Raw genomic sequence first — 23,451 nt, forward strand, 5'->3', positions numbered from 1 at the left:
TTTACAATGGTACATCTCTAGGCCTAGAAGTTCAAGATTTTTGTTTGGAAGTGTCTGTATAGATATTTCTCTATATCAACAAAGTTAGCTAGGATGTTCCCATAAGCAGATGATGTATATTGGAGATGTAAAGAAGAAAAGGGAGCACAGGGACATGTTTTCTGGAACTGCGGAAAATTAGAAGGATATACCAAGGAGCTGAAAGAATTACTAAATAATATCTCACAAGGATAAGGAGAATTAACCTCCTAAGCTACTTTACTAGGATATGATAAAAAAAATACCAGAAAAAGAAAATGAAATAATTGGTTTGCTGGCTAGAATAAGGAAGAAAGGGATTACAGGAAGATGGAAACAAGAAGACCCTCCAATAGGAAAAGAGTTGTTTTTAATAATGAACAAAATATGGATAGAGAAAAAGAGGGAAGTGGAGAAAGCAAATGAGGGGAAATAGGGGAAAGGGAAACAGATGTTGGAACAGCAATCATACAGATGAAAATTAAAAAAGAAGGGTAGCAAGTAGGGAAACAAGGTCATCATCATTCTTTTGAGAAAACTTGGCTAGGGTTAGAAAGGCCCGCTGGTTCATTAGTCTTGTAACAGTCTATCAATCAATGAATCTATGATAAAAAACAAAATACGTTGGCAACATCATTAAAAAAAGCGGGAAAGAGGAACGCAGTTACTAGGGCCTGGCTAGGGCCATGCAATGTGGGAGGGGATTCATAAAAGAAAGAAAATTGGGGAAGCTTAATGGGAGAAAAGTACACAAAATGTGTGTTACATGTATATATGTTAAGATAATGTTCCACAGACAAATGTCAGAAGTCAAAACTGTACATGTAAGTTGCACATGCTAAAATGTTAACGATGTTTACAACTGAAAACATATAACTGATAAGATCGGGTGAGTGTTGTTGTATAAATAACACTACAGTGGTAATAGCTATAAGAAATCAATATACGAATAAAAAAGATTAGAGTCTCCTGCATTACCACTGTTTTTTCTCTTCCTCATCCACTATCTGACTTTACAATTACAGTATTTTTCCCATAAATTTCCTGACGTTTTTCTCTGCTGAATAAATATAACTAGTTGACTCACAGAGAAAAATCCATATCTTGGACTTTGTTGTTTCTCTTCCTCAGTGATTACCCTTCTTGCTTTATCTTTTGCAATGATATCCTAGGATAGGGTCCCATATGATTTAGAACTCGTGTGCATGAGCGCTAACTGTTGAATTTTATTATCCAACACTTCTTTCCCAGTATAGCTATATTATTCTCTTTTATGTTTAGACACAACGATTCTCCCTTTCCAGTACTGTGTGATATTGGTTTTCACTCACTCAGCTGATATCAATATATGGTTCCTTACTTTGTCTATTTATTATTTCCTTCATCAGTACCAACATGCATACAGATCTTCTCCTCTCATTTCTCCATCATTCTTACATCACATTTTGCAATATTTAATTACCCCATTCACATCCTCATGAAATTTGCAACTGCTCTGCATTTTATTTTCCACAGCTCCTCCTGCAGTTTGCATCTTCCTTTTTGTTTTCCTTCTATACTCTTTGCGATATAAAGTATAATGTGCAGATAATTCATAGCTGTTGATCCAATGTAGGTCTCATATCCTTTAATGAGGAGCATATTTTCAAGACATCGTTCCCATAAATCCTTTGACCATGTTAAACTTTTACCTTTCTCACATGTTTCTCCTGATCTCTTGCTACACACCCATGTTTTTTCTTTGTGGTATCTGTAAATAAAACCCCTTATTCCCTCCTTTCCAATGGTTCCATTTCTTTAATATCCTTTCTTTCATCCCATTCTTCTTCCTTGTCTTAATGTATAAACTGTTTCTTTAGCTAGTCAGTTCCTTTTGTTCTTTCAATATGTTTGTCTTTTTATTGTTCAGCATTTCAGCTGATCTCACATTCCTTCACTGTTACAACATCTCCTCGCTTTTAAATATCCTTTTTACTCCAGCTAAAATGTGTGTCCCTGACAGTGGTCATCCTTCAAATATACCTTGCACAGTTGGGTGTGTGCCCTTAAATTTACAACTGCACTCACAAGCCTCTTCCCCTTTGTGAACTGTGCTAGAGACTGCTGGTGAGTATTGGCAAGGTGTGCATGGCCTCTGGTCTGACTTTCCTTGCATATCCCATGATCCTATGCTGTCTCATGAAAAGTTTTAACTGCAGCTCCTCTTACTCCTCTGTTAATTGAAGTTTTGTTTCTTAAATACTAAAATCACACACGAAGAGGTCTACATCAGGTAACTCTTGGATATACCTACCTGCTTACCAGACCTGACAGTGCTGTTAAGCAGGAATAACCACAAAACATCAACAAAAGGGTATATCCTGAAGTTGGTGCTAAGCTCAATCTCAGTCTCTTTAAGGCCTTAATGTTGTGAAATAATCCCCATTTTGATACTTGGGTACACTGCTTATTAATACAGATCTCATCATGCCATAACCAGGTAAATACAGAAGAGTTAAGCAAATAATGTGCCATTACTTAGTCCCATAGAAAATCTGAAAACACGATAAATTTGATGCTCCCCATTCTTCTGAAATAATCTGACTTTATTTATCTTGGATAAGCACTTTCAGATAAAAGGTTTCATCTGAAGACTTCACCAGATCTAACAGTGGAGAGTTTTAACTTTTAAATGTCCAGATTTTGTAGCATAGCGTCATGGTGTAGGAGGCTTCACAGTAGCCCAAAGGTGGGGGAGGCGCTGAGAATGGCAACAACATAACAGAGGCGGACAAAAGCAGACTCAGGACTAGGTGAAAGAAATACCATAATTTGCATATTGGATATGGATTGCTACAGAGAATCTGCAAGTTGAAAATAGGATAAAGGCAGCTGCAAAACCTCCATCTACATTAGCCCTTGTAAATACAAATGTTTTCCTAATACCAAAGTAGTGCCAAAAACCTAAATAGATCCTCTTTACAAAAGCCAACACAAATGTGAACATGCATCCATATATGTGTCATCAGCACAGTACTACATTTCACTTCTATATTCAGCCTATAATACAAGCGACTTGCCTGCTTTTATGAGACTTTTGAGTCCCTTTAAACCACAGGTAAATGTGTGGCTACCCATGGTTAAAAATATTAAGAAGAACTTGAGAGTATCTCAGTTAAGTCATGTAACTGGATGAATAGATTGTTTTTCCATACTTGAACCCAAAATTACAGGAATAAGTCTGCTAAGGTGAACCACTTAAGAATCATTTGCGATATAAAGTATAATGTGCATATAATTCACAGCTGTTGATCCAATGTAGATCTCATATCCTTTAATTAGGAGCATATTTTCAAAAATGGTTAAGGTGTTTACCTTACAGACACAAGGTGCGGGGTTTGATTCTCACTTGCGGTAATTGGCTAGGCTTAAAAATGACCCACAAGGGCAACTGGCTAGGCTTAAAAATGGCTCACAAGGGCAGTTAGCCTAGTACTAAACTATGAACTATGAACTATGAACCTAATGATTTCTACTTAAAAAAAGCATGCTTAGAAATCAGAGTTTGCTAGTGAAATTAATCCTGGTCCCCCAGACCAGTGACAGATGACCTAGTATCTGTGGTGTGTCCTAAAGTTTAAAGTGAGTCCTAATGTTACCAGCTAATTGTCTGTATATATCTGTAGTGTATTTTGTATAGTCAGCATGGTTGTTATATGCCTGCAGTCATTTTTCTCTGTTATCCAAGTCATATTTTTATCGTAAAGCAGAATCTGGATGTTTGGATGGTGGCTGGCCACAATATCATAGCAATAATTCTCTGGCTTGGGAAACCAATCAAGAAATCTAAATAGCAGTCCAACATGGAAACAATTGCCCAGGGACCAAATACAGTGTAAATATCAACACATTCAATCTTTTAAGGAGCACATATTCAGCACATCTACCACACAACCCTGGACATTTTGTGGCTTGGAGATATGAGCATTTGAGGATTCAAATAGTTAGATGAAAGGTCAAATCCATTAAGGAGCAGGTCCCTGAGGTTCTTTGTATGCATTCTCATAAAATATAGGTTCATAGGTTCATAGGTAAGTACTAGGCTATCTGCCCAAGGGCATTTATAAGCCTAGGCTTTCGCCACCCCCCTTAGATTAGTTCCCTGTACCTCTGTCCAGCAGAGCCATTAGTTCCCTGCGCCACTGTCCAGCAGAGCAACTGCAGTGATCCCCAGGGTAAATTTTCTGTTTCCCATCCACCTGTCAAGGTTTCTCTTGAAGAGTGTTAGTGAGGGGCTCTGCCTGATGTATATTGGAATCCTGTTCCAAAGCATGGGGAGTCTCTGGGATAGGAATGTATCCCTCCAGCATGTCCTATTTATCATTGTGGTGAGGTTTATATCTGTAGAGCGTGTGGTTCTTCAGGATTTGTTTTTTTTTAGGTGGAGCATGTCCATCAATTCTGGGTTGGACATGGCCTTGTATGTCAGGCAGAAATCACCTCTGACTAAGTGGTATGCAAGTGAGTACAGCTGGAGTTCCTTGAGTCGGGCTGCATAGGGCATCCGTTTGAGGCCAGTAATCCTTTTGGTGAGGTACTTTTGTGGTCTTTCCAGCTGTTGCAGGTGTCTTGTAAGGTACATCCTAAATGGGGCATTGTATTCTATGATGGGTCTAACGAGTGATGAGTAGAGAGGCACAATAACCTCTTTTGTTCTAGATGTGAACCCTTTGTGATTAGGTGGGCCACATAGAAAGATTTTCTAACCACCTTGGCAATATGATTATCAAAGGAGAGATTACTATCTACTTGGGTCCCCAGATCCCTTATTACATTTTCTGTATTTAGGGGACTACCATCTATGTGGTAGTTCGCGGGTACTTTGTTTTTTCCAAAGGGGATGACTATGCACTTTTTGTCATTTAGCTTGAGGCCATGATTTTGTCACCAGGTATCAGTGAGACCCATCTGGAGGGTGTCTGTATCAGTTGGAGAATCAGTTATGGCCCCTAGTTTGCAGTTGTCTGCAAACTTGGTCAGCCATAGTCCTCCTATGCTTGTCTGTACCTCTGAGAAGTATATACCGAATGGGAGGGGTCCTAGGACTGAGCCCTGGACATGCCACTTATAACCGGTTTAGAGTCAGATGTAGAACTTGCAACTCTCACCATGTGGGTTCTATCCATGAGCCAGTTGGCAACCCATCTCATGATGTAGGGGTTTATGTTCAAGCTGGTGAGCTTGTCTATAATACTAGAATGGGGAATGGTGTTGAAAGCCTTTGCGAGGTCTAGGTAGGCTGTGTGGACCTCCTTCTCCTTGTCTAATGCCTTGGTAACCATCTCAAAGAAGTCCACCAGGTCTAGGAGGCATGATCTGCCCTTAACAAAGCCAAACTGGGTAGGGTCCAAGGTTTGGAAGTTCCCAATGTCTATGTTAATGAGTTCCATGGTGATGTGCTCCATAGCCTTGTAGACCAAGCTACTCAGGCTTATAGGGCGATAGTTCCCAGGGTCCATTGTGGCTCCACCTTTGTGGACTGGGATAACTGTTGCTGTGCACCACTCTGTGGGTACATAGCCTGTAGAGAGGCTGAGTTTGAACAGTGTGTTTAGGTGAGGGGTTAGTTCATTTTGGAGCTCTTGTAAGACACAGCCTGGGACACCGTTCGGTCCCACTGAAGCTGTGTTTTTGGCTTTGGATAGGACTGTTTTAACCTGTGTGTCGGTGATTGATGGGACCCTACATTCTTCTGATATGGTTATGGGCTCTTTAGGGGGTGAGAGGGGTGTTAAGTTTGTGCTAAACCTGTCTGCCAGAATGTTGGCAATATTAGTTGGTTCAGTGTATTTTGTGCCATTCTGAACAAACTCAGATCAGATCTGAGAGTTTCCACTTAGGTTCTTGACATAGCTGAAGAACGCTTTGTGGTTATCTTTGGAGTCATTGGCAATTTTTCTTTCGAAACTAGCCTTGGATGATTTAATGAGGGATTGTAGTTTCTTGCTGATACTGATCAGGGATGTCTTTCCTTCTTGGGATTTTACTCTTTTCTGTACTAGTTTCCTCCTTCTCTTGTATAGCTTGTTTATGGCAGGGGTCCACCAGACTGGTTTCCTTTCCTTTTCTTGGAGGAGTGAGTCTTGGCTTTACTTGGGATAGCATGATCCATGCATTCCTGCAGATGCTCATAGAGTGCCTTTGTAAAGGTTTCAGTATCTTGGACAGCATTGTTCTTTAGCATGGGGGCTGTGAACCTTTCCACCTCAGTCTTAAGTAATGTGAAGTTTGCTTTTGAAAAGTTTTTCATGGTGGTTTCCTTGATTGGGGGTGTGGGAGGAATGTGGATATCCAGAGTGATTAGTCTATGGTCTGATCTAACCAGCGAGGAGTTGACCTCTGGTGTGGAACACCAGTCGCCCATGTTGGTGATGACCAGGTCCAATATGCTGTTTCCTCTGGTGGGGGTGTTGACCAGTTGATCCAGGGAATTCGAGTTTATAAATTCTAGAAAGCATTGGGCAAGGGAGGTAGTACTTCAGTAGTTCTCCCAGTTTATGTTTGGGTAATTGAAATCACCCAGTTTTGGGTGTTTGGTAGGAACTTCATATTTCCCAGTGTCTCCAGAAATGCGGAATGGGGGTCCTGGGCCATGGTGGGTGATCTGTAGCAAGCTACAGTTTGGATTGCAGCTTTGCCTGTTGTTAGTTGCACATGGATGATCTCTGATGCATTGTGCTGCACCACTAACCTGGAGGTGTGGGTATCCTTGATGAATATGGATACACCCCCACCTTTTGTGTTTCAGTCCTGGTTCTGTGACCTAAAGGTATGGTATGTGTTATAGCCTAGTAGTGCTGGGGTGCTCTCAGGAGCCTTAAACCAGGTTTCTGATACTGCACAGATGTCAGTGTTCTCCATACTGTGGAGTGCCTCGAGTGCATGCATTTTGAGGTTTAGACTTCTGGCGTTGAGTAGCATTGCCCTCAGTTTTTGGTTACTTGTGCTATTTATGGTGGTGGGTTTGTCTTTTGAGCCTTGCCTAAAAAAGGCACTATGGGGCAGCAAGAGCCTTGGCCAGTATTCAAAAGCCTAAGGGTGACAGGTGCAAGCCATCTCTTGCGAAGCAACGTGGCTTGTTGAGCATGTCATCCTAGGCAGACAGATACTGGATCCCCTTTGAATGACACCAGAAACTTAGCCAATTGTTAAAATTGATCATTTTTTCTTTATACTGTGGCATCATTCTTGGTGAGGGCAGGATGCTACTCAGGGTTAGGGTCATACCGGCCTGGGCTACATGATCAGAGAGCTCTTCCATGTCTCTTTTCATGTAGTCCAGGGAGGTACGTCTCAGGTCATATGTAAGCATAAAAGACAGGCGAGTTGGTGTTCCTGCTTTTCATGGACAAATGAGTCACAAGAAGTTGGCCGCATTCAGTGTGATCAATTATAGTTAGATATGCTTGCAAATAAAATGTTTTTTAATGATGGAAGATATAGCTTAACTAAGAGTCTTAAAACCTTACGATGAGTGTTATGGATGGGGAAGTATTTTCTATCACCTGTTGTGTGGACTAGTTAGACATTTTGTGAACTGAGACTCCTTGATAGAAGACATGGAGTCTGACACAGCGATGATGTAGCAATTGTGTTTGCATTTTTGTTTGCTGCAAGATAAATGTTTATTACACTTATATTGTTTTATCAGTTATTACACATCTTCATGGATCTGTCTGGCCTGTTTGCTGCTTTAAACAATCTCTGAATGATATACTGTCTGACTCAGGAATCATTTATCTAAAATATGATAGTTAAATTCTAAGTTAAAAAATGTTCAGATAGTGGTTCCTTTGTAAAAAAAAGCTCTTCCACAAATCGAAAATATGTTACTTTTCTTTGAATCCCAGTACTGTTACTTTGCTATAATTCTGCTTCCTCCCATCATGATCTTTTCAATGTTACTGACTTCAAAAAGATTTTAAATATCTATAATGCAAAAGAACAGTATGTTTCAATTACAACATAGAACGTCTTTGACTGCTTCATTTCTATAGCATTTTGGACTTCATAACTTTATAAAGAATTGAATTAATTATTAGAAGATCGAGCAGAGTAGGGTTATAAACAAATCAGTGCATTAGTCGGAGATAATTCAGATGTATCTGATTATATCTTGTGACTATGTTCCTATGCTTTCTAGCCACAGGTTTTACATACATTAAATCAGCAGGCACTAGACAGAACAAGTCTTCCTTATATCCACCTGTCCCATCACAGTATAAGACATGGACAAACGTTTGCAAATAAAAACATAAGTTACACCTCCTTACACATTAGTCTTTGGCACTTCCAGTATCATCCTTTTGATGACTAGATTTGTTTCTGTTTTTGAAGTATCATACTAGAAGATGGGCATAATAAATTATGACTGATACAGGTTAGGGCATTGTCCCGGTACTTGATGGCCTAAGGCCTTGGTTGATTCATTGAAATGGCAGGTTTATGGTAGGCTGATTGCCGGTAGGAGAAGCTGATTGTTCAGAAGCTTAATTATAGGTTTCTATTCAGAGTAAAACATGGGTGTCGCACGCATTGAGATTACTAAATCTGTTATTTTTTGTCCAGTTCTTGCCAGACAGTCAATAATAGAACTAAGTATAATGTCTGATCCTGCAAGTTTAGAAAATAAAAGGCTACATAACAGAAACATGAATTCATATGCAAAAGTTTCAATTCAGTATGAGCACAGTTATTAAGCCAAAAGCCTTAAAATTGTTTTTAAAGGTGAGCAGTGTGCTGGCAATGCGAATACATTCAGGAATAATGTAAGTTTATTCTTCTCTTGCTTGTGTTAAATAAAATAAAACAAATATAAATACCTTTGGGGCTCTAAGTGACTGTAGTAGCAGAAGCCACTTTTCAATACTCAATATCTATTTATTTTAGGTGTGGTCATATGAGGTAGCTGATATCAAGCTGCCACAAATGCCCTATTCTGACTACAAGATGCATGTATTTTAGTGGTGTTGCTAGAACTTAGTTTGATTTTGATATCTGTTAATACATCATTCACACAGCACACTATTTTGACTGGTAAACTTTATCAGGGGAGCATATATCTCTTTTATTCCTGCTGAGATCCATTCTGCACCCCTGCAATGATTTTTTAGTTCAGTGCTGCTACATTTTGCTCACATTGACAACTGGGGCCATATGTCTCAACTGTACAGATGTTCACAGAATGTCCAGATTTTTGCCTCATATTTTTGGTCTGTTTTTCATAAAATTGTGTTTTTTTTGGCAAATTAGTAGCAAATCATTAAAACCTAAAATTAGAAAATAATGACAGACATTTTAGTTTCGGACTTCATACCCTTCAGAAAATCCATGCTAAGGTAAAACCTGTTACTCTATCAATTTTCTAAGTTTGTAAGAGCAATATTTAAACATTGTCCCTATTTTTGGGCCAGATTTCTTGCTCTAAGAGGTTGATATGTATGTTGGGGGTTGCTTATTTCCTGGTTACTACATAGAATTGCTGATATTTTGTTATTTAAACTATTGGTACATGATATGTTTAACATAGAAATCTAGACAGTTGCTCACTATCAAGAAAATATTAATGCTAGTTTAATCATTACATGACTTTTCTGTAAGCAGCTACAGATTTGTGTGTGCATCCAGTTTCTCAAGTTCACCATCAAAATACGTGAGCACACAAAAACACACACACACATGCACCAACTCTGCCACATCTCTTATTTTATGCTGTTAAAGTTGTGCATAGGATAGGGGAGCTCAGTTATGAATCAGGTAGTGATGTCTCACATGCTTTGTTCTGGTTCAATTCAATGCTAGTGCACCTTCTCTCTGAATTTTTATGTTCTCCCTGTGCTCTTGTGGAGTTTTGCAGGCATGTGGTTTCTTTCTACATTCCAAAAATATGCACGTTAACTGTAATTTTCCCAAATTTATTTTGACTAACCAGGACCACCAAAAGAATTAACAAAATCATCCTGTTTTTGTCTTAATTTGCACTGCACATTCATGCAATATTATCTGACAGAGTGTAAGTTATGACTGGATTTGCATTCAGTTAGCCAGGTTTGAGCCTGGACTAAAGGACTGGACTAAAAGACTAAAAGATCAAACCTTCAGATGGGAGGATGGAATAGTTCAAAACCCAGACTCCTACCGCACCAGATATTTATTTTGTATTAATGCCATTTTTAATTTAATGTTGTTCTTTTTGTATAAAATCTATTTATTTCCTTTTTCTTTGCGGAAACAGACACAGTAAAATGTAACAATATTAATAGACAGGTAGTAATATGACCAGCGAATACATTGTTGAATAATAAAACATAAATGCAAAACAGTAAGAACTATTTACACATATGCCAAAATTCCATTATTGATTACATATACCAGCTTCAAGCTAGAATATATTCAAAAAGGGATTTCCAAAATTCTATAAAGTGAGTGTGGGATTTCTCAGTGTAGGTTAAATATTTGTGAGCTAATAGGTGTTTGGTAGCTAATTGTTTGAAACCCTCACATGTAAGTGATGCTCTATCCTTCCAGTGTAATGTAATGTAGTATTTAAGTAAAGAAACTAGTGTTATTAATATTCGTGTTTGTAGTTTAGTCAGGCCTGCGGGGATGATATGTAGGAGACCTAGTTTCCAAGATAAGGTGGACTTTTCATAGCCCATATTTTTAGTTGGACTCTGATTACCATAGCTTGTAGGTGCACTTGCAGCTCCAGAAGATGTGAGTAGATCAGCCTTGTGACTATCACAATAGGAATGGACAGGTGGCTGGGTATATTTTAGTTATAATGATTAGAGTGAGATAGATGTTATGAAGTATCATGATCTGTGTATATTTAAGTTTTTTAAGGGGAATAATTTTGGAGGTAAAGTGGATTGCTTGAGTCAATTGTTTGTTTGTGATTGAAGGATCACTTTCCTTCCAGTAACTAGAATAAATAACTTCCTTTTGCAGTTTGATTGATAGAATAAGTTTGTAGGAGTTAGATAGCATTTTTTTTTTGATTGAGGATAGGAGGTCCCATATGGTTTTTCAGGTTTAGATGTCATTTGCATTGATATCAGGATTGTCTATGATGTATTGGCTAAAGTCTCAGATTTGCCTTAAAATGATTGTATAGCTTTTAGGGAGCTTTAATTCTGTTCTCATTTCAGTGATATTATTGTTCTTGAAGGGAAATATATCAGAGATGGTTAGTTTCTTGAGGAGGGGATAATTGTTTAGGTTAATCATGTTGTTATTCATTTTGAGATTGGGGTTAAGGTGGATAGGTTGTAGGGAAGTGAATGCATAATATAGGTTTAATGATTTGAACATCCTTTGTATTATAGTGATTTTATGTTTAATGATTGGGTGTATTTTAAGATTTTTTAAATTTTCATTGTAAAGGAAAGAGAGGACTGTGGGGTTTATGGATAGTGTTTTGATATAGTTGTGTAATAGTTTGACCCAGGTTGTAGACCATTGTTGTGGTGAAGGGGTGTGGTCGGCTATTGTTATTAGTCTATTACAGTTTATGATATCACAGTAGAGTTTAAAGTCCGGCAGCCCTAACCCTTCATAGTCTTTATGGTATGTCAATTTATTATAACTGATTTTGAGTGATTTGGGGACCCAAATAAATTTGGAAATTTTGGAGTGAATGGTTTTGAAGAGTTTTAGGCTGATAATGGTACTGGAGGCATTAAATATATATAGAAATCTGGGTAGAAGATTCATTTTGATTGTGGCTATTTTAGCCAGGAATGGAAGTTGAAGTTCTGTCCATCTGTCAATATCATGTATGTTTGACCAGAGATTAATAATGTTATTTGTATATGATTGTTTAGGATCTTGGTGGAAGGATATTCCTAGATATTTTAATGAATTGTTAGTTTTAATACCAGTTTCTAAGGAGTATGTGGGAAGCTGACAGAGGGAATTAAGAGGGAAAATAGTTGTTTCCTTTAGGTTTAGTTTGTAGTTCTCAAAAGGTGTCTACAACAGATAGTAGTTTCTGGAGGTCTGAATTAGGTAGTGAGTAGTAAAGATTTAGATCATCGGCAAAAGCCGCTGGGGTAATTTTAGTGTTAAAGATATTGGGGATATGGTGGAAAGTTTTCTGAGAAATGAGGAGAAAAGGGGGTTCAATGTATAAATTAAAAAGATAGGGGGACATAGGACATCCTTTTCTGGCACCATTCTCAATGTCAATTCGAGAAGATATGTGTTTATTAATTTGTAGGTAAGTATGAGCCTTGGAGTATAGTGTTTTGATAGCTTGTATGTAGTTATTGGGTATGTTAAAGAGAGGCAAGGTATTGAGCAAAAAATTTACATTGAGTCTATCAAATGCTTTTGAGGCATCAATAGCTAAGTTGTAGACTGGAGTGCTAGTATGGGTAGAGAGACTGATCATGGTGTCCAGGGTAAGGGTATGATCAAAGGTTTGTCTGTGTATTATGAAACCTGATTGTTCAGGGGAAACAATATTTGGAATGATTGGTTTAATTATGTTTGCTAGCATTGACGCAAATATTTTCATATCAAGATTTATTAGGGCTATAGGTCTATAATTTAGGAGGGTTTTGAGGTCGGAGTTTGGTTTAGTTATGAGAATTGCTTTTAGATGCATTTAGATGTATATCACTTTCACCATTGGAAGTAATGTGATTGACTAGATGGAGAAGAAAGAGAGATGATTTTTGTGGGGAAGCTTTGTAGAAGAATTCAGCCATAAGACCATCTGGACCTGGTTAGGTTTGAGTTTGTTGATTGTCATAATAATTTCTTGCTGGGAGATCGGGGAGGATAACATTTTTGTTGATCTGGACTGATTTTGGGAAAATGTAATTGGTTTAAGAAGGCATCTAGGTCATGTTTATTATGAGAGAGGTTTGATGGACTGTAGGATTTTGTATATATACTTTCAAAGATACCTATGATATCTTGAGTAGTGTGATAGAGTTTATCTTGGTAGATAAGTTCTGTTATGTTCGGGGAGGGTTTGTTTGGTTAATAAGCCTCGCCAGGAATTTAGATGGCATGTGGACCCATTCAGAGTAATTCGCTAAAGTTTAAATTTTTTGGTATGTTAGATTTTCAGCATTGAGATCATATAGCTTTTGTTGGAGTTGTGTTATTTGAGTTTCAGTTTCTTGTTTAAAGGATGATTGGCTTTGGGATTCAAGGTTAATGATTTGATTTTTAAGAGTGGCTTCCTGCTGGAGAATTTTGTTTTATAATATGAAGCTTTATTTATAAAGGTGCCTCTAATTATGGATTTAATAGAGGCCTAGTAAATGTCCGTAGGTAAGTGATTATAGGGTAAATTGTCTAAAGCCTGGTCCAGCATGGCATCTACTTATTGTAGAATTTCTTTTTTCCTTAATAGGTTAGAGTTAAGAACCCAGTTATACTCTCATTTACTGTTAGTTTGATTGTTATCCCACTCAATAGTTAGGTTAATCTTAAAATGATCTGATAGGTATCTAGGTTCTGTGTGAAAAGAATTTTTGTATTTAGTAAATATACTGGAAATAGCGGTGGTGGTGGTGCTGCGGTAGCGTTGTCGCCTCACAGTTAGACGTTGCCTGTTCGATTCTCAGTTAGAGTGTTTTCTGTGTGGTGACGTGTGAATGGGCGTTCCTTCAACGAAGGAACGCCCATTCTCAGTTAGAGTGTCTTCTGTGTGGTGACATGTGTGAATGGGCGTTCCTTCGTTGAAAGATGTGCATTAGGCCTGGCAAGCCAGTACGTAAAAATCTACTGCCAATCATTAGCGGACCAGAGTTCCGCTGTGGCGACCCCTAACCGGGAAAAGCTGAAAGAAACAAACAAGTAAATATACTGGAAATATACTGGAAATGAGAAAGAAATCCAGCCTGGACCAAGACTGATGACACATAGAGTAGAAGGTATATTTATTTTTGAGGGAGTTATTGGGCTGGAATATATGGGGGTCAAATGGGGGTCAAATAGGTTAAAGTTATTTTTAATTCCCTGAGTCCTGATATGGCATGGTTATTGTGTTTGGAATCGGTGTTGGATCTGTCAATATCAGGGTCTTGGACTGAGTTCCAATCCCCTCCTAGTATATAATAATGATTGGGGAAGTCAATCAGTATTTTATAAATAGACATTATAAATTAGTGTTGATTTACACAAGGTGCGTATAGGTTTAATATCAGAATAGGTTTGTCTAAACAGTCTGATTTAGTTGTTATATGGCACCACCTTCCATTCATGTCCATATCATGTTTTATTATTTCACATTGGAAGTCAGTTTTAGTAATGATTGCTACTCCTGAGCTATTTTGGGATTTGCCAAAGGCAATGATATTCTTAATCCATTTTTTCTTTAGGGAGGGTTTCCCCTTGCTCTGGTAGCATGTAGGTTTCTTGTAGGAGGACTACATTAGCTTTGGATTTGAATATCAAATGTAGAAGTAGTTTTCTTTTCGTTTTGAGTTGGATCCCTTTGACATTCCAGGAATCAAATGACCACATACCTACTATTATAACTATGTGTCAGTAAAGGATGAGTGTGATGGGTATAGTTGGTACAGTAAATGTAAGAGGTAGGACATTGGCATATAACTCTCTGAATCAAACTTGTGCCTATTCACTAAACTACTATGCCTGGAAGAGATGGGGGAATTGGATGATAAAGAGTTCTAACAGGATTTAAAGCAGAAATGGTTAGGTGCAAATCTTCTTGTTACTAATGCTTTGATAACTTTTAGCCCCATATTAAAAACATATATAGTACAGATAACAAACAGCATGTCTTCCTAGTTTAACTTATGCTAGTCTTCTAGCTCTCCATAGTTTTTGAATTATGAGGGAAAGTAATGGGGGGCAATATAGTTCGGTGTAGTAAAATAATATCCCCTAAAATTGGTGTAAGGTGAGAGGGTTCTTAGAGTTGGTTAAGGTAGTGTAAAAATGTATATAATGCTGAGATTTTGTTGACTAGTGCATCTTGATTGGGGTGTTAAGCTGTGTTATTAATTAGAGAGCTAATACCAGTCGTTTAAATAATTGTCACTGGTGGGATTAATGTATGACAAAATGTGTCAGGTTAAATGTTAGTGTTTCCAGGTATATTTCTCTTCTCTGGTCTAGAAGCTTCAGGGAGATAAATCTACAGATGTATAGGTTGTTAGTTTTATAACAGAAGAGGTATTACTATATTAATAATATACTATTGCTAAAGTCTAGTACACACAAGAGCATACTGAGAAAATTGTTCTTCAAAGAGGTGGTTAGTCATAAAACAATAAGCAAATCAGAGCATGCATAATACTTATGCATTCTATAACATTTGTCAAACTTATAAAGCAATTAACATCACAATTTGTTCCATTAACTATTTTTAACATCCTGCATCTGCCAGCTAAGGCGAGGGTATTATTATTAGAAACATCACATAACAAGTTTAGAATGAATATCTTAGGTATGATAGTTATTTGGGTAGACAGATATGATAGTAATAGTTAAAACATTTTCATTTGGTCTTTTTTAATTCTTTACTTCCCTTTTTAATTGTCCTTTCCTCATCTTCCCTTTTCTTTCTTCATTCATGAAGCTTGTATTTCATTGCTATGTAAGAGGGGAAAGTAAACACACACACATACACACATACACACGCACACACACACACACACACACACACACACACACACACACACACACACACACACACACACAGTGTAGTATTCATAGTTGTTGTCCACGTCTGATAAAACTTGTATGTGGAGTTATTTATAGAAATATAGGCAAAAATAGCATATAAAATAGCTTCCAGAAGTTTTAATTGTCAAAAGAAAGAAATGTCATGCCTTACTTTGCATTGCAATTCACAGGTTGTAGGTATTTACATTGTTCCGTGTGTGGTTGAGTGGAGTACCAAGGCAGAGAATACTGAGAATGAAAAGATTGCTGTGCTGACCCCTAGATGGGAGTGTAATCTGTATTGCATGGCAAGGTTGGCTTGTGAAGTCAAGTCAAAGGTGTTGGAGAATGAATTCAAAGTAAAGTAAATTAAAACTGATGATTTCCTGGTTAACTCGTGTTATTCCTGATCAAAAATGATAGATGTATTGTAAATCCAACATTATGAATGCAGTTCTCGCAGATTTCTTTTTCTTGCTTGCATGAAAATGTCTGTAATTTGGGAGTATCAATTTAAGAAAGAATAGGCTTCTGGGAAGATAGGTTCAGGGGATAAACAGGAAGTGACTCACAAATAGAGATGGGTGGATCCTTGTACACTGTATTAATGGAACCAGGGAGTAATTTTCGGCCAAGAAATGCACAAATTATTTCTCTTGGATTACAAACAGTAACAAAATGGTGAGAAGCTTATTTTTACCTTATTTTAGTCACATGCGATTGTCTTATTTATACCACAATGCTGCTTCTTTCATTTTATTTGCTATTTTTGGTAGTTCAGGAACTGTGTTAAAGGCATTTAAGAAGGATTTCTTCACTTCTGAGGTGTTGCTGACATTGTATTTAATCCCCTGATGCTAAAAGTGAAATGTGTGGGGGGTATTTCATTTGGAATTTGATTTGCTTTTGTATCAAAAAGCTACAAAATGGAGATAGTTTTTGACGTTCCATTTTAATTTGTAGAGGAAGATCTTGGGCAAAAAGTATTTTATTTCCATTCCAGATCAGATGTTAATTTTTTTTTTTTTTGCAGATGTAAGGATTCTAGTTGGATGTTGGAAATTAAGCAATTTTACATACACTAGTCATGGTTTAGTGGAGTCTAATGATATGGGTAGGGCTCGGTGTGCTCTTTCTTTTGTTATTTGGCTTGCTTCAGTGATGTTTTCAAGTAGAGCCCCAAATGTAGCCAGAATGGTTTCCAGTAGTTTGTTTTGCTTAATACTTTCTGGTATACCCAAGATGATATTATTATGTCTGGATCTTGCTTCTAGGTCTAGGATTTTTTGCTGCATTTCTTATATAGATTTATTGTAAGCTTTAGATTCCTTTCTGAGTTCTTCGATTTTAGTTTCATTTTCAAATATTCTGGCTTCTGATTTTTCCACTCTGGTTGCAGTGTGGTTAATGGAATCCCCAAAAAGATTTTAGTTGGTCTAAGAAATGTTGTATGACTAATTGTAGAGGCTGTAGAGCAAGTTCATCAGTAGCATCAAGGTTTGTAGATTCAGTTATATTTTTACTGGGTGATTTAGTGGTTTCCTGTTTCCCAGTTCTAGGCCTTTTAGTTTTAATGTCTTTTTCTGGAGATGTAAGTGCTGAAAACTTAGTTTTAGTAGTTTGTGAGTCCATGGTATCTGAGTCAGTTGGCATTATTTCTCTTTTGTTGGTTAGAAGATGCAAGAAGATGTTTGGCTCCAGATGTTTCAGTCAGCCAGCAAGCAGAGTACATGTGAAGGAATCCTGGTGGTATCAAAGGTAATCATCCTATTTTTTAGTATTCTCCTCTGTTTTTGGTAGTTTTTTCCAAGTTGTAGCAGTTAGTTTTGATGACTATCAAGTTTTATTTTTTCCCTGGATCGTGATTTTTGTCAGAAAAAGTAGTTTTTTATATTGGTATTTGGAGAGATAGGTAACTGCAGTTTTTATGGGTTGGTGGCCATTTTGGATCTTGAATGCTGTTCTTTTTATTTTTTCAGGTCTTGTGTGATTACTGAGCATGCTCATGTTCATGTGTGGTAATCAAAGGCAGCTGCAACAACAGGTAGAAATACTTAAGTATGTTATGTAATTACTGGATTCAGGTATTTGGTATCAGAAGGGGTAATTTGTTACAGCAGAATAGATCACTTTCTTATGTCTACACTAAGGATGTGTACTGTGGTGCTTACTTAGGATGTTTGGTATATCAAGCTACGTATGCAGCTGAGTTATACTCTTGTCATTGAGTTTATAGCTCTTACTAGATTAATTGATAGTTTTTTTCCTTATATTTTAAGTTTGGTTGCCTGCATTTCTGTATATTTTGTTACCAAACTATTTGAATTTCAAGTATGCACTTTTATGTCTTTTACATTTTTATGTATCAGGAACTGTAATCTTGCACCAGGTGTTATCATAGGATAACATATTGCTGGAGAGCTGTGCTGTGTAAGCCTATGGGGCACTTCTTTTTTATTAACATATGTCAAGCTGTAGTTAATATTCTGTGCAATGACTTACACTTGTTAGAAAACTGGGAGGATAAGGAAACTGCAAGAAAAATAAACTGTGGTCGCAGTAGATTGTGTTTAAATGAAACTCAAATTATGAGCTTCAGTTTATTACTTACTCTATAAAAGGTAGTATATTTAATTTGTCACACAATGCTTTGGTGCCTGACTTAGAGAGGCCCATAATATACATACCGATGGTGCATCTAAGTAAACAAAACCAGTGGTAGCCAGGGGTCTACAGGCGCTCCCTTGCTATTAATTTGTGACACACTTGCTTACTGACAGTCAAAAAAGCAAGTGCTTAAACTCCTGCTAACCCAATCTGCCATTTATCCATACCCTCCCAACACTTGACCCTATAGAACTGTGTAGCCCTACCAGAACCCTAACTCTAACCGAAAACACCCTCTCATTACCAATCTAAATCCTTACTTCCCTACCCTAAAACTCCACTCCTCCCTCCCTAACCCTAAAGTCCATGTTTGCTTCCTAAACCCAAAGTCCCTGATCATTCCCTAACCCTAGAACTTTTCATCCTCTCCCTAAACCTATAACTGCCCTCCAGCTCCCTAATCCTAAAACTTCTATACTGTTCCCTAGTCCTAAAATCCCCATCCTGTTCCCTAACCCTAAAATACCCCTCCTGCTCCCTAACCCGAAAATCCCCATCCCGTTCTCTAACCCTAAAATACCTCTCCTGCTCCCTAACCCTAAAATCCCCCTCCCACTCCCTAACACCAAATCCCCTCCAACTCTGTAATCTTAAAATTCTCTCCTGTTCCCTAACCCTAAAATCCCCCCTCCTGTCACCTAACCCTAAAATCCCTTTCTGCTCCCTAAAACCAATCCCCCTCCTGCTCTCTAACCCTAAAATTTCGCTCCTGCTGCTCCCTAACACCAAACCCCCTCCTGCTCCCTAAACCTAAAATCCCCCTCCTGCTCCCCAACCCTAACCCCCTGGCTCCTTCCCCATGGCAGTTGCACTTCCCTTGCATGAAGTTGAAGAATGTGTTCTAGTAATTGAGAAAGCTGCTTCCCCAAACTCACATTCGAATTCAAGCATGAGCAGCAGCCTACACTAACTGCAAGTCACTTGAGCCCTTTGGTCAGAGACAGTGGCTTTTGTGCTCTTGGGACTCAAATGATATTAGTAGTACTAGTATCCAGTACATAGTAATGACATAGTAAGTACAGAGCATAATATAAACTCTAATATGAACAGGGCAGAGAGAACAGTAAGACATAACTTTTATTAATGAAAAATAAAACTGAAGACAGTAGTTTACAATGAGCACCTTAGTACTACTTTCAAGATTAGTTAAACGAGGATGCAAAATGTATTTACTGCCCTGGTCAGGAAAAGCATTGAATAAAATCAAAACCTTAGAATGAGAATGATAAATCACAAAAGAGAAGAAAAAAATGTGAATAAAGTAGCATTAAAATTTTGAATGTGAGCAAGACAAAGAAAAATATAAGAAGCTGCTATTCAAAGTTTCCACAGATGTCCTGAATAAAATTCCCTTGTGAATACATACATTATGAGCTCATTCCCAAAATAAACAAGCAAATAAATAAGGAAGCAAATAATCAGTATATTAAGAGTTCATTATACCTACATCTTGGTTGCAAACGTCATATTTAAAAAACAGTCAAACTTTTATTTTTTTAAAGAACACTGGTTACATACATCAGCAACTCAAAAGTGTATAGGTTTATACATCACAAAGAATTTTAAAGAGTGTGGGCCTTCCCCATGAATGCATAATCATTATGGGCTGGTTCTGTCATCATTACTTATATTCCTAAGATGTTCTAATACTCTGAATTTCCTGGATGTTTTTTTCCTGTATAAAATGTTGTTACACTAGCCCCAGAAGGCGGAACAGGTGCTAGCATTTTGGAAACCCCCAGCAAGTTTCAAGTTGGGGGCCCTACTCAGGAGAATATAAAGTGTGACCACATTGCCATCACACCCCCTTCCCTGTCAAGCTCATAAACCACCATTTAACAATCACTATAGCATTACTACATTCAAATCATTAAGAACTGATGTGCCAAGGTACACACACTGACCGGCATGTAGCACCAATGTTTCATTATGACAAGCCCTTGTACCGCAGCAAGATAGCCATTCAGAGGTACATGCATACACTGACTGCCATTTCGTACCAATGCTACATTATGACAAACCCCTGTACCACAGCAAGGTAGCCACTCACAGAGGTATATACACACACACACACACACAAACTGATTGGCATTTAGTACCAATGTTACATTATGACAAACCCCTGTACCACAGCAAGGTAGCCACTCACAGGTGCACACACACTGACTGACATTTAGTACCAGCGTTACATTATGACAAACCCTTGTACCACAGCAAGGTAGCCACTCAGAGGTTCATGCACACTGACTGCATACTCATCTGCCCAGATTTTCACAGAATGTCCAGATTTGACTCATTCCTGCTCTGTTCCTCAATATTTGTAGTTTTCTGGCTTGTTTGTGACAAATCATTGAGGGTTGAATTCACTAAATAGTGAGAGGCATTTGCATATCAGACTTCACATCCTTCAGAAAATGCATGATAACAAAAGACCTTTTATTCTAGCAAATTTTCAAGTTTTTAAGACCAATAGTTAAAATTTGTCCTGATTTTTGGAGCTGTCCCCCCATTATCTTTGGCTTTGTCCAGACATTTCGTGCCAAGAGATTGAGAGCTATGACTGACTGGCATTTAGTAGCAATGTTGTTACAACACAGACACACAAGACAAAGCCATTAATACAGCTAGGCAGAACAGAGACACCCATATCAATACAGCAAGGCAGAACAGAGACACCCATACAGACTCCCTCACAAAGGACAGGCACCCACACAAGATAAAGACTGCATTATAGCAATACTGAACAGAGAAACACAAGACAGACAGCTACACAGACTCTTGCACACAGGACAGACACATGCATGATAAAGACAGCACTACAGCAAGAATGAACACCCACACAGACTCCCACACACAGGACAGAGGCACCCACCCACAGAGGACAGAGATAAACAAGGCCAGGACAAAACTACAGGAAGACTGAATAGAGACCCACACAAGATGAAGGCAGCAGTACCACAAGACAGAGCTGAGACACCACACACAGAGTCCCAAACACAAGATGATGTTAGGATAATGGCAAGACTGAAACACACAAGAAGCATTAGGTAAACTGACCCCCATCACACAAGACAGACAGTTAATGATATGCAGAACAGTCACACTGCAGAGGCATACAAGACAGCCATGGGACAGAGATAGAAAAGACTACAGACACACAAAACATACAAGTGAAAGCCATGAGGATTACTGAGCCTGAGGCAGACAGACTCAAACCCAAACAAACCCAAGAGAAAGTCATGGGGATTCATACCAACCAACCATACCGAATAACTCGTTTTTTACTGAGTTTTGTGGTCCAAATAATGGGGTGCCATGATCCCAAGTGGCACCCCTTCATTTCTGAGTTTTCTCAGCTTTTATTTATTTTTATTTATTTTTTTCAATTTTTGAGCTAATGTCATCACGTGTGTGATGATGTCAGCTCCCTCGGGGCTACCAGCCTGTCGGAATTGAGCTCATGGGCTCACATGCACACTATGGATGTGTGTAAGCACTGTTCAAATGGATAGCGGGAATACAGAAAACATTTTGTATTAGGCTGCACTTGCAAGCCGTTAGACTGTTGCATTACTTCCTGCTTCGCTTACGGATTTATTCTTGCTGACTTTTTATCTTGTGAGCTGTTATACACTTGCGAGGAGCAAGGTGAACAGAATGGACTGCTACATTACTTCCCGATTCTGTCTGGCTATTAGGAGCAAGGTGAGCAGAAATGACTGCTGCATTATGAGGAGCAAGGTAAACAGAAAGGACTGCTGTATTACTGGCTGGCTATTATCTTGACTGCTGCTGTGGACTGCAAGACATATGTGAACGGGTAGGATTCTGGCTGCACTCAATTTTAGTTTTTCTGCTTGAATATTTCAGAAAGGGTGTGTGTGTGTGTGTGTGTGTGTGTGTGTGAAAATACCCCAATTGTGGCTAGAGGTAATCAGGCTCAAACCCTGTACCTTGGGTACAATGTAAAAAGAGCCTAAAGTCCATAGCCACCGCCACTTGTGAATTTATGCCTCATATTTTTTATCTGTTCCCCATAAAATCTGTGGTTTTCAGGATTTTTGTGGCAAATCACTGAAGGGTTGAATTCACTAAATAATGACAGGCATTTGAATTTCAGACTTCATATTCTTCAGAAAGTATATGGTAACACAAAACCTTTTATTCTAGCAATTTTCTAAGTTTATAAGATCAGTATTTGAAATTTGTCCCTATTCTGGGGCTGTATTCCCCCATTATTGGCTTTGTCCATATTTTTGTACTATGACGTTGAGAGCTATGGTGAGAAGTGAGAACTGAATTCTGTATTACCTCATTATTGGCTTTGTCCAGGTTTTTTGTGCTAAGATGTTGAGAGCTGAATTCACTAAATGATAGCCATTTAAGTTTCAGTCTTCCTATCTTACAGGAAACTGCTGATATAGCGTAATGGTATGTTGCTCTAACTGTAGTACACATGGTCCTGGGCTCAAGACTTGGCAGTGAAATGCATGGTGGTAACACAGCATTTTATTCTAGCAACTTTCCAAACTTATACATGCAGTGTTTAAATTGTGTTCCTGGTTTTTGGCCTTTTGCACCCCCCCAAAAAAAAACTGAAATTGAAAATAAGTGTGAGAAGCTGTGCAAGATGCCTATGGCTTACACTACTGTCATTTATATATATATATATCTATATCGATATATATATATATATATATATATATCTATATCGATATATATATATATATATATATATATATATATATATATATATATATATATATATATATATATATATATATATATATATATATACATACATATATATATATATATATATATATATATATATATATATATATATTGTGTGGGTTATGATGGAAATGTTCTGAATTGGGCAGTTTTGTCATTATTTGTTCATGCATTTTGTTTCATTGTCTAATAGAAAAATGTTCAAACAATACATTTAAAATGTTCTCTGTCTAACAAGTGTGCTGTATTGTACAAGGAATATAATTTAATAAAGTCAGGAAGGTGTATCAAAGAACACGTGCATGTTTCTTGTTTGATGTGCAAGGGGCCAATGATTTGAAA

The sequence above is a fragment of the Protopterus annectens genome, chromosome 2.part0 (genome assembly GCF_019279795.1).
Source record: "Protopterus annectens isolate FY-2018-M chromosome 2.part0, PAN1.0, whole genome shotgun sequence".
Classification (NCBI taxonomy): domain Eukaryota; kingdom Metazoa; phylum Chordata; order Ceratodontiformes; family Protopteridae; genus Protopterus; species Protopterus annectens.